This window comes from Alligator mississippiensis, chromosome 5 (assembly GCF_030867095.1).
Source record: "Alligator mississippiensis isolate rAllMis1 chromosome 5, rAllMis1, whole genome shotgun sequence".
In the NCBI taxonomy this organism is placed as follows: domain Eukaryota; kingdom Metazoa; phylum Chordata; order Crocodylia; family Alligatoridae; genus Alligator; species Alligator mississippiensis.
In genome coordinates, this window is record NC_081828.1 from 8,916,481 (window position 1) to 8,929,660 (window position 13,180).

The 13,180-nt window shown below is 42.4% G+C and overlaps 1 protein-coding gene across 1 annotated transcript in view; it reads left to right on the forward strand.

Annotated features, from left to right (window-relative positions):
• ZFYVE9 (zinc finger FYVE-type containing 9) overlaps window positions 1-13,180 on the forward strand; it is an 84,322-nt gene that overhangs the window by 16,235 nt on the left and 54,907 nt on the right. Inside the window, exon 2 of the mRNA XM_059727831.1 lies at window positions 5,403-5,507. The gene's annotated coding sequence lies outside the window, so the exon portion shown is untranslated. The remainder of the gene's footprint in view (window positions 1-5,402; window positions 5,508-13,180) is intronic.

Below are 13,180 nucleotides of genomic sequence, written 5' to 3' on the forward strand. Positions count from 1 at the left end.
CTAGCAGATACAGTATCAGTTCCTTACATATTTCATCATTTTGGTTGCTTCTTTGGTAGTCCCAGAAGTTTAACCGATGACTCCTGGGATCTTAAGCCAGTTTTGCCCATATTGCCCAAATCTAAGGAAACGTGTGTTTCTGAACGGCCTGTGTAATATAATAAGGGAGTCATTCTTTTTTCCCCTACACGTAAGATGTGAGAGCTAGTCATAACTGATTGCAGCAGTTGTCACAATACACAAATTCACCCTGAGATGTAGGTCATTCTGCTTTACATAAGTTTACTCATCAAGCCTGTTAGGCACTTTTACCATGATAAAATTTTCTAATAGCCAATCCCCTGCCTTTCCCAGGAATAGAGGAACATGAAAAAGGGAATTTCCCCATCGTATTTAAAGTGTTTTATTTTAGGCTTTATTAATGTAAAATTTGATATAATTGTTGTTGATGTTCTGTTATATTTGCTGATTTTTTTTTAAAAGGGAAATGTTCTGTTCATGATATACAGAGTGTTGCACGTATAAAGTCAGAAATGTAAGTCCAGGTTAAACTGGAAAAGAAGGCCATGTTATTCACAATATTGCTGTGAGTATTATAGAGCATTTTAAATCTGGATATGTATGAAATGCTAACCTGAAGTTGCATTATGTATTCAGATTACAGTCTTAAGGAAATGAAGTTGAGTATGGAAAAGGGGTCCCCTATCTTTCCAACAATTTTACTCCTGCAACATGGCATCAGTCTATCCATTTGTCCTATAAAAGAGCTACCTTCCCAGTCAGCCATGAGTGTTGCATGAGTGACATATAACTCTCTGCTCCAGCTGGGTGTCAAAGGCTCTTCCTCCATAGTGTTGCAAATATGCATGAATTTTTTGGCATGAGAATTTTCTTTGTCAAGAAATAAATCAGTTTCTCATCTCTTGAAGTAGAAAAAAGTACGCCTGCACTGATGGAAACAGGAACTTGCCCGCTGCTGTAAACAGTGCAGTAAGCCAGGTGTCTTTTTCCATTGGGTGGTTTGTTCCATTGCTAATTTTTCTGCCTCAGGGCGGTGGTTGATAGTGTTGCTTTCTTGTAAATTATTTCTACCCCTCCTAGTTTTGACAGGGAAGCCCTATTACAATGTCTCTTTTAGTCTGCTTCTTTTGTATACATATCCTGCTGCTGTCCTGACATGGGTGAATGTCTTCCCTTATTGGAGGCTTAGCAGGAGACAGTGAAAATAGCTGCCTTAAAATGGCACAAGGAGAAAAAGCCCTAAGCACTAAAGGAAAAGTGCAATTATCAGTGAAAAAATTAGATGTACTTGCACACTGCTTGTGTAAGGATTCATCCAGCTTTCCTTTATTTGCAGAATCACTTAGAGTAAAATTGAATAGGAACCAAGTCATAGGCCAGACTTTCAGAGACAGAGAAGGAACATCTATGATACTATGTTGGCTGTGCAGGATGAGGAGAAAAACTTAAATTTGTATACCCTGTTGCTCAGCTATCTAATCTTTTGTTATTCTACATTGAATATTAGAAGCAGTGGCAAACTTCAGAAGATAAAAAAAATCTAAGGATACTTGGTGTTCCTTAGGTGTTGATAGGGGGAGTAATAGTAGTTAAGTTTACATCTCTTTTACATAGCTACATTTGATTCAGTTTTAATTGGTTTTTAAATAAGTACTTCTCATTTCAATGAAATATTGCATAAACCAAATAAAATCCAGGTATTTTCATAGCTCCTTCTGATACTGTGACCCAGCCTAATCTATGAATTTGGAATAGATGATAAATGTGGTTGGGACAGTGGAAGGGAACCTAGACTGTCCCCAGACATTTCCAGATCAACACAACGTGGGAGGATCCCATTATCATTGCTGCCTTGAGATTTTCATTGCTTGGATTTCAGTTTTCTATGCAGTTTTCATAAAGGACTAAGAAGTCTACTTAATTTGAGAGAGGCCACCAAAATGGCTATTATAAAGTGGTAACTTTTAGTCCCCATCAGTCTTCAACAGGTGATCTAAATCAGCATTTCTCAACCCATGGATAGCAAGACTATATGAAAGGGTCGTGAACAAAGTTTAAAAATGGATTTGTCTTTAAAGGAGAAAAAAGTGGGAAACCTCAGCTTTTCCCTTGTGGGCTGGCAGAGTTCCAGCCTGCAAGGGGCTGCTTGGGGCTTCTTGGGGGCAGCGGTAGGTCCAGAGGAGGAGTGCTGTTTGTTCCCAGAGGTGACAAGCTTCCAGAGAAGGTACATCTTCCAGTGGTTTCTCTGGCTGTCCTTTCATGATGCTGGAGGTCTCTTTATGCAGCATCTTTCATGCTAAGATCCCTGTGTGCTGTTCTAGTAGTATGCAGGTACCTTAACAACTAGATGCAAATGTAATTTATTTCTATTTTAAGTCATTTTACCTTGTCAGAGCAGTGTAGAGGAGTCCTAGTGTTAATAAGGATTGTGTCTTTATTGCTAGAAATATCATAACATGTTTCTCCTCTACTTAAAATGGTTCAAACTCCTTTTTTAATGTGTCTTCAACTTTTCTGTCTCTTTCTTCCCATCTGATGCTTTTCATCTAATATCTTAGCCATCTTTTTAATACTTCTTTATAGAATATCTTTCTAGTCTTCTCATCCATCTGGGCCTGCTCTTTACCCTTTCTTTCTTCCTTTCTTGCCTTTTCCCTTTTTAGTTTCTGTTCTCTTGCAGGGCCTGGGAGAATAGGATACATGAGGTACTCCCAAAGCAGCCCAAATGATATCAATAGTGTAGAAGATAAAAAGTCCAACTAACCATCAGCAAAACAGTGCTGTAAAATGCTCAGATAACAAGCCTGAATAGTTAAGATGTTTCCCCCCACTGTTACTCATAGTAATCTTTGGTTTTACTAGGTGTGCAGCTTTTTCATGGGAATGTTTTTTTCCCAAGTTGATGGTATTCCTTATCAGAGGGTGATACTTATGAATATTAAATTCTGCAGTGGAGTAATCATAACTGGCTATTCATAGTTATTGTTTGAGGTTCATTATTTAATTTTAATGTTTTTGATTGGAAAAGCTGATTCTCTTTTAATTACCTTCCCAGTAATAAAGCAAAAAGTGAAAAACCCCACACTTTATGTTTTTACTTGTTCCTTTTTGAAGATGCTCCATGTGTTAAAGATATTGCATTTCTATCTGTAAGTGAGCTTTGACTTTTGGCTTGACCTTTCTGGGAAGAAATAGCAGTATAGACAGGGTGATGTAACCCTGGGAGCACTTTGGACTGCTGGGTAATATCTTAAGCATTTTCTTTGGGGACTGATGGCAATTATCTGATGCGTATTTCTCTGGCTTGAATTATTTAAAAAAAATGTTTCTTAAATGTAGAAAGGGATCAAAGAAGGTACATTGGTTTTACTGTTCTCCGATTTTTGTGCCTGTAGCTGTTGCTTTGCCTGCCCCTAGTATTTCCTGTGTAATGGGCTGGCTGGTTTCAGAGGACTGATAACCAAATACAGAACTTGTCACTTACATATTTTTAGTTCTAACCTGCTTTGTAATTGGTAGTGATTAGAGTTGGTTTCTTTCAGGTGGCTGGTGTGGAATTCATTTGGCGATCACAGTTCATGTGAAAGTGACATCACAAATCAGAATTCATGCTGATTGGCCTCCTTTTTAAAGAGGTCAGGGGTTGAATGGGTCAGGGAGGTGATCCCTTTGGAAGTGAGAAACAAGATCATAGTGTAAAATTTAAATACCAAAGGTTATAATTAAGGACCTGCCTAATTCACAGAAGCTGCCTCTGTATTTTGCAGTCTTGGCATGGCATCTGATGCCATTTTTGCGGTGTACTGCAGTGGGCCCCCATGACTGTGGCTGAGGGCCCCTGTAAGTTCCACCTCTTCCTGGAGATTGACAGATGGCCATGTGTCAATCTCCAGAAAGGGGTGGGACTTCCAGGGGCCCTGAGCCAATCAGAGGCATGGGGGAGGCAGGGCATGCTGTGCTCCGCTGCAAAAATCTCCCCGTACACCCCTTCCCCCCCCCACTTCAGGATGCCAGGGCTTCCCACCTCTGTTTTCTTGCTTTTTCATGGGGACTGGGCTTTTTCACAGGTGACCTACCAAATTTGTGGTTTCTGTGAAAATCATGTAATCATCAATTTGGTAAGTCCCTAGTTGTAGTGGACTAGACGTTGGTTTCTTGTTCCCCCAAATTTGTGGATGTCTCCTTGGTTTACCAACAGTAAGAATATGTGTTAGAAGCCCAAAAGTTCAACAAGCATACAGAATTAGTACTACAAGCATATGATGCTGTATAATTTTATTTTGAATTTGGAAACACCACTGCTCTGTGCGTTGTTTTTCAATTCATTAGTTTCCTGGAATTATTATTGTGGCATATTCCTTAAAAGAACAATAAACAACCCTGGGAAAATTGAAATGTAACATTGAGCATTGCTTTGGTGCATGGGGAGCTGAAATGTGTGTGGCTCTTTTCCTTTCACTAGAGTCTTGTAAGGATATTTTTAAGCTTACATTTTCGTGTCAAAGAATCAACGGATGTACTACATGTAGTAAAGCAATTGAAACATGTTAGACACAATGTCAGAACACATTATAGTATGAGATTAGTTTAACCGAGTCCTTGTTTTCCTGGCAGTTCTATCATACGTTAATTCTAACTGTGTGCATGGCTGTGTCGTAATCTTAAACTCTCTTGGCTGCTACAATGCAGTTGCATGAAAATTAATGTATAATGTTATACACAGTGCTGTACTTGGGAGAGTAAAAACTGTTACTGGGGAGGTATACCCCTTGTTATTGATAGTAGATTCCATATACTGACAATAGAGTAAAAGCCTTTAGGAAGTGAAGAAAGACTAGAATTCTGGGACTCATCTGGAGGTCAAACAGTTGTTTGGCAATAAAGAAATCAGGAGGTAAAACAGTTGTTTGGCAATAAAGAAATCAGTGGGAAGTTGCTGAATGGAATTTAAAGGATGCTGATTTTGAGAGCTGTGAGGGTTTTATTCTTGGAAGGCTTGTTGCAATATAAAATAATTAACTTCCGTGGTAGGTCCATAAATTAGCATTACAGTCAAGGTCATCAGGGATACAAGGGCGACTGCGGTTGCTGCCTCATTCTGTAGATTTACAATTAAGTGAAGAAGAATTGTAAGCAGGTAGCAGCAACATATCCTTTACCACTGGCCTCTTCAGTCAAGATATTGGAGTGCAGTAGCAGCATAGTGCATAGGTCCCTGAATTAAAAGATGTGAATGTAATCTAAATCATTTGGAGGCTTGCAGCATTTCTCAAACATGCCTGTGCTAGCTGCAACAGACTTCTTGTATTAAACAAAAAACCAACAACCATGGTTTACAGCAGAATTACCAGTCCTAAAAGTGTTTGTTTTTTCCTTTTTAGGATCAAGTAGAACATACTGAATCAGCAGAACTGGCTCATTGTGCAGCAGTCATCATGAACAGGCACAGGGTCATTTGTTTCTTAACACATGTATAAGAGAAAAAGGTAAGAAGCAAGTAAACATTTTGTTCTCATTTTCAAGACTTGGGTCAAGGGGGATGCATCTTGAAATGCATAAACCCTGCATGTTTATATTTGTTGTGTCTACTAGATTCAGTAATTTGTCTTTTTGTTTTCCTTTCTTTTCTATTGGGATTAACAGTTTTATTCTAAATAAGAACGTAGGTTTTTTGGCAGCTCAAAATCTCTTGTTCACATTGTGCTGAAGGCAGATCTCATCACTTACACATCTCTGTTTCTGAGCTCTCTCAAGAAGCTCTTCATTTTAGTAGCAGTGCTTGACGACTCCTTCCTCCTGGGTGCAAATAATATAAAGGTCACTACTGTGTGTGCTGGAACTGAATGTCATCTTGACCAGCACTGCTAGGGATTGGAGCATGTCCTTAGGAGCATTGGATCCAACAAATTACTTACTAGAGTTGATGTGCAGTTGCCTTTAATCATACTGTCAAACAGTGACAGTTCTGGGAATCTGAAGCATGGGATGAGAAAATAATTTTTTAATAGGATCACAGCTATTGTTGTTTTCACCTCTGGAATCTCATTTATATTTGTGTTGGTGGCCATAGCAAATCATTCTAGTATTGTCTGGTCATGTTTGCAGAAATCTACATGTTCACAATTATTTGCTGAATAGGAGTAGTCTAAGCACAGGTCAGAGAGTCAGAAAGCCCTGAGTTCTCATTTAGGTCCAGGCTGTGCTTCTGGACTTTGGACAAGGCATGTAACTGCTTTGCCTTACTTTTCCCACATAGATAACATATCTGTGCCTTCTTTATACAGGTATAACAAGGGTGTAGACTCTAGATATATGAACAAATTGAATTGAGTTAAAGAATCCTGAGTTGACAGAACCACAGGACAACTGAAGAACAGTAACACTGGGCACTGACAGACTTGCAGCTCCCCACTGTAACTCATGGCACTTCAAAGGAAGCACCATGAGTTACAATGATTCTTTCCCCTCCTCCCCCACCCCGACCTACAGATCCAACAGGCATTCTTTGTTGGGTCCAAGGGGTTGGGGGAATGAGCTCCAGCTTGGAGCTGGCTGCATGTCTGCAGCCTTTCTCCCCTAGCCCTGCCCCCCATCCTCCCAGTTCCGGTATTGTCTTCCAGATGAGAGGGGGGAGAAAGGAGGGGAAGGAACTTGGTCTGGGGTTTGTCCAGCCTTTGCCAGAGGGAAGAGTAGGTGGATTGGAGCCCCCCGGGGGGTACTCCATCCACCCACCCCTCCCTCTGGCAAAGGCTGGACAAACCCCAGACCAAGCTGCCCTTCTTCCCCCCTCTCATCCTGAAGACAGCACTGGGGGTGGGGCTGGATTGCATCAGCCCAGCCTTGCTTCCCAGGCAGGGACTGACAAGTTAATGAAGCCGTTCTGCTTTGGAGCACCTTTATCTGAACCCTCATGTAATGAGGGTTAATTTGTTGTGTGATCAGGCACTTTTAATGCACTCTGCAGCTGTGCAGTTTTGCCAAGACACAGCGGTAGAGCACTTTTAGGGGTTTGATCATGTGACAAAACATCACTTCTGTCAGCGCCCTAAGTAAAAACTGACCAAAGCAGTTTAACTCTATTTTGTTGAGGACTAAGTTTTCTTGAGTTAGCTTTTATTTGGCACTAGTCCATTGCTCAGTAGTAACTGTCTATGTGTTTGCTACTACTCCATGTTAAATTCTATGTCCTTTTTAACTCATTTATTCATTTACCCATACCTTAAGGCTGGGGTGGGCAATTATTTTGACTGGCAGGCCAGTTAAAGAGTTTTGATGAACTGTTGAGGGTCATGCACACACAATCTTTCATAAGATATAATTTTATCTATAAATTGATTAAACCTCCTCCCACAAATCATTTACTAAAAATCAGACATCTACTCTAACATATCTTAATTTTATTTAAAAAAAAATAATTTCTGTCCTGATTTATGTTTTTTTGAGTAATGTATATGGAAGCGATTGCATAATGGCTAAAAATAAAGTCTTACTTTTGTATATTGTGTGTGGGGGAGGTGGTGAAGGGGGTATGTGGGGTGGTATGTGCATGTGTGTGAAGGATTGCCCGCGTGCTAGGTCCCAGGAGCCAGCCGTGGGTGGGGGACAGGAGGGAAGTGGGGCAGGGGTGCATGCAGCAGAGCTTGCCCAGGTGGTGCAGTGCAGGTTTGGTCCACCTCCCTATCTGGCCTGTGGCTGCCTCTGCAGCACTCTGCATGGGGCCGAGTCGTGCCCATTCCTGCCTAGGTCAGCATGTGGCATTCTCCTGCCAGCATCTGCCTTGCACTTGCCGATGGTCCCAGTCCTGGCTCAGGCTGAAGACATGGCGGCTGCTGCTTCTTCTGCAGGTGCCTGGGTACTGCTCAGTTCCCCCTGATTCCAGCAGCAGCTCCTCCTCCTCTTACCCCTGGTGTGCCACTTTGGGCAGCAGGTACTGTGGGGAAGTGGCAAAAGCTGCTGGGATGTGGGCCAGGCATCATGCCCAGCCAAGTGAGGGGGAAGCTGCAGCCAACTGACTCCTGCCCCAGTGCATGGGCATCCAGCTCCTGGCTGCCTTCCACTCATGTGGCCTGCCTACAGGTGGTTGCTTATTGCGCCAGGTGAGTGAAGATCCTGGAGGCAGGGCGGGCTGAGCAGTACCACGGGATGGGTGCTGACAGAAGTGTGGCACAGACTGCCCTAGGCAGGAGCAGGGGGGCCTTCATAGAATCATAGAAGTCGGGTCGGAAGGGACCTTGTAGATATTCAAGTCCGACCCCTGCCTGGGCAGGAGGAAAACTGGGCTCAAATGACCCCAGCCAGGTAGGCATCGAGCTGCTTCTTAAAAACTCCCGGGGTAGGAGCCAGCACCACTTCCCTTGGAAGTTGGTTCCAGATCCTAGCCGCCCTGACTGTGAAGTAGTTCTTACGGATGTCTAATCTAAACCTACTCTCCAACAACTTGTGGCCGTTATTCCTTGTTATCCCAGGAGGTGCTAGGGGAAACAAGGTCTCCCCCAAACCCTTCTGGTCCCCCCTAGTGAGTTTATAGATGGTCACCAGGTCCCCCCTGAGCCTTCTCTTGTGAAGGCTGAACAGGTTCAGGTCCTGTAGCCTCTCATTGTAGGGTCTGCCCTGCTGTCCCCAGATCAGGCGGGTGGCCCTCCTCTGGACCCTCTCAATGTTGTCCACATCTCTCTTGAAGTGGGGTGCCCAGAACTGGACACAGTACTCCAGCTGTGGCCTGACCAGTGTCGTGTAGAGGGGGAGGATCATCTCCTTGGCCCTACTTGAGATGCACCTGTGGATGCACGATAAGGTCCGGTTAGCCCTGCCGACCGTGACCTTGCATTGTCGGTCCACGTTCATCTTGGAGTCAATAACGACTCCAAGATCCCTTTCTGCCTCCGTGCTCTCAAGAAGGGAGTTTCCCAGCTTATAAGTGTGCTGCTGGTTACTACTGCCCAAGTGCAGCACCCTGCACTTGTCCGTATTGAAACACATCCTGTTTTTGTTAGCCCACCCCTGCAGCCTATCCAGGTCTTTCTGAAGAACTTTCCCTCCCTACTAGTGTGCCCACCTCACCCCAAACTTTGGTATCATCAGCAAATTTAAACAGGTTGCTTTTCACCCTGTTGTCCAAATCGCTGATAAAGAAATTGAACAGTGTGGGCCCAAGGACCGAGCCCTGGGGGACTCCGCTGCCCACTTCCCCCCAGGTCGAATATGACCCATCCACCACCACCCTCTGCGTATGACCCTTCAGCCAATTAGCAATCCATCTGACTGTGTAGGCATCAATGCCACACTTGCCTAGTTTTTTAATGAGGATGGGGTGGTCGACAGTGTCAAAGGACTTGCTGAAGTCCAGAAAGACTACATCCACGGCAACACCTGCATCCAATGCTTTTGTGACCTGATTGTAAAAGGCAATCAGGTTGGTCTGACATGACCTGCCCCTAATGAAACTGTGCTGGTTGCCCTTGAGCATCATCCCTAATGCCGGACCATCACAGATGTGCTCCTTGATGATCTTCTCCAAGAGTTTCCCCAGCATTGAGGTAAGACTGACAGGCCTATAGTTGCCCGGGTCCTCCCTCCTCCCTTTCTTAAAGATGGAGACCACATTGGCTATCTTCCAATCATCTGGCACCTGGTCTGAGCACTACGAGTGCTCGTAAAGCTGTGCCAAGGGCCCTGCAATAACCTCTGCTAGCTCCCTCAACAATGGATGATAACTTTGTCACTTGTGACTCTGGGTGAATTTTGCGTGGCAAAGTGGAATAAAAATTTGTTCAAGTGGTACTTTAAAATACTTTTGTTAAAATTTTGTTTAACTTAAATTTTTAGGCCACTAATTTAATAAATATTTTTAAAAGGATAATGCGTTTTCTACAGAAGCCAAATTTTCAAAAGCACTGTTAGTTATGGCAGTGAGGTTGTTGCATAGCTTTTGAAATAAATTGTTTTGAATTACAATTAAATACCAAAGACAGTTTAACTTTACTGCAATGTAGTTCTGTAATAAAGGATCAGCATGCCAAAGGTCATATTGAAGGCTATGGTTCATTCTCAAATTGTTGCACCTGACTTTACAATGTGTATGTTATTGAGTGCTGAATGTTGCTTTTAAAGGCAGTGTATAGTCATGGGGTAACCTGGATCTGAATTTTCTTAATTTTTTGGACTGTTAAATAGGACAGTTGGTGTTACAGTACTTTGGCATAGCCTGTCTGTTAGTTGCAGTCGTTGTTTGTGGTCCTTTCAGCATTTTTCCTTCCATGACTATTTTTATATGGGTCATATCCTTTGCTATGAAAAGGTGTTAATGTGAATATTAAGATGAACCCACCCTTTTGTAAGTACCATGTGGACTAACCCTTGAAAGCATTGAGGCTGCCAGTCCAAAAAGTGAAAAATTCTTGGAGGCAGTGGGCAGAATGTACCAGGCAGAGGATCTTGGGTTTTAGAACTCCGTATCACAAGAGACTAGGATGCACATGAATCTTGCTACTTTGTCGGGAATGAGAAAAACCCCCAACTCTTGTGTCTCTTGGCACAGGGCATCACCTACTTAGAAGCTGCAGAATAGCACAGCACTGGTTTCCTGGAAGGCAACCATCAAGGGTAACCTGTTCAGACCCACAGCTAACTTTAGGGAGGTCTGACAATCAGTTTTTTTGGTCCTCTTTCTGACTACTGATAAAAGTTTGTCTTCAGTATGTAGTACCTTCACGCTGTGGTGACTGATATATTATTTTATATACATTATGCTAAAGCAGTTGTGAGTTTGTGGTGCAAATAACTTATTTTATAAGTACTTGGAAGTGTTCATTGTTTTGCTGCATTTTGGGGACAAAATGTATAATTCTTCATAGTATTTGGTTTTAAGAGACTGGCAGATTAGCCTCTATCTGAAGAAGGATTTATATCTGAAACCACATAAAAAGGATTTGGGGGATCATATCCCAATGAGTGACATGCACAGTAATGGATATTGGTGATCACTTCAGTCTTCCAGACTGGCCAAATGGAACAAACATAAGTTCATAAGTTTTAAAGGAGAGTGGCGGGGCGGGAGGAGGAGAACACACTGGGGAGAGAGAGAGAACACCTTGTGTAGATGCCAAGCAGTCCATGTCATTATATGTACATTTGGCAAATTGATCAGTAAACACAGACTTTGTAAATTATACCTGTAACATGTCCCAGCGTAGTGGATGGGCTTTGGAAGTTGTCTAATTGATGCAGTGGATTATTTCGTTAGCTTTCCCTGTCCAAGACAGAATTTACAATAAGTGATTTGAGGGTCCCAGCCTGCATCGCAGAATCATCACTTGAAACAGTCTTCTTCAGTCGTGGTAAATTTGAGTTTGGAACACCAAGTGCTACTGATCAGTATTTGTGGTACATCTGGTAGGATCTTCCACAAAGCTTTTAGCCAGCAGTTTGCCTAGCTGTTCTCTTTGCACTCCCTATAACTTTCATAAGTATCTCAGTTTAAACTCAGTTTTCAACCCAGACCATTTCAAAAGGAAGAAAGAAGGAAAACAAAAATAAATTTAAGGTTGTTTATTAAAACTGCAGCAACAGGTGGTTCAGAAATTGGTAGGCACCAATACTGATAAACACTGAATTCAGGATGCGAAAATAGGGTTTCTTCTTTCTTTTCTTTTCTTTTTAACCATCTTGTATTTTGATATAGTGGACTAAGCTGTGCAGTTTTGGGGGTCTGCTTTGGAGCTGGAGTCATCTTTTCAGTGGCTTGGGCCATATACAGACATTCAGTTTCTTCTCGGAGAGTCAGTACTCTCCAAGGAGAAACCACAAGTGTACAGATGTTAAGGATTTTTATCCCAGATCAAAAATGGCCTCTCCAGGAGAAAAATAAGATGGGAACAACCAGGGATTCTTTTGGGAGAGCAAATGTCTGTACAACTTACCCTTCTGAGAGAAGAGAAGCCACAGCACAGTCCTCCAGCACTCAGGGTGATTTGATCCTCCTCCCACCAGGAGACGGTGTGTTGCTCAGGCTGGTCTCTGCTGTGCTAGCTAAGCAGAGAGCAGAATACACCCCCTCATAGTTCCACCTTATGCTTTGTGGGGATACTCAGGTTGACCCTGCGCAGACTGACTCAGTCAGTGCTGCCCTGTGCATTGCTGCTGTTCTGTCTCCAGGTGGACTGAGGGAGCCTACAGAGCATGCTGAGTTGTGTGCATGGGAGCTCCCTACCTGTGCAGCATCAGCACTGCAAGCTCTTTGCTCTTCAGGGCCTCAGCATTTGAATGTCTGTTTAGGCATCTCTGGTAAAGTTTTTCTAACAAGGGAACAAACCCAGGAGAATTCTCCCAGGTCATTTCAATGTGTATATGCACCTGCAGTAAATTACAAACTGTCTCCTTCCTCTGTGCCATAGCCCATTGTATGTAGTTTCTTTAGTTCTGGTTTATTATTCTTTTTCAGTAACAAATAAAGTACATTAAGCTTGAACCACTGAAGATGTTTTGAATAAAACATTTAACTGTGACTCTTTTTAAAGTGCAGATTGATAGAAGACAATCCTTTTCAATTTATGTAATTACACTAATATGCAGTTTGTTAATGCACTTGATTGTTTAGGTTGCAGCAGCAGTTCCAAATATCAATTTGATGTATATGAAGGAAGAGGTAATAGGCTAAACAAAGATCTTTAGTAGAAATATTTTACTGAAGGAGAAAATAAAAGTTGTGTAATGATTGAGTCATATGACTTGCTTTGATTTGAATAGATACATGGGACTGAATACATGGCAGTTAACCCACTGCCCTGATCCACTTTGTTTAGTAGGAGCTTGGATATTGTAATTTGCTAAATGAAACAATAAGGTGAATAGTGAAGAGCCCCCTGCCTTATATGCTTTTCCTGTTGCCTCTGCTGTCTACCAAGATAGTCTCATCTGTCAAGCCCTTATTCCCACAAACATTGACTACGTGTGTTAGCAGCCTCATTGGAGAGACTGTTTTACATGATTAAGGATATACAGGATTGGGCAAAGAACATTTTTTGGAAGACAAGCAGGGTAAAATATAATTGGAGTCTTCTCTTCTCAGACTTGTTTCATCCTTAGTTTTCTAAAATCCAAGTTGTGCAGGCACTCATGTGCCTCTCCCTAGATATATAAATATTTATAAAGGCGTGAGTCT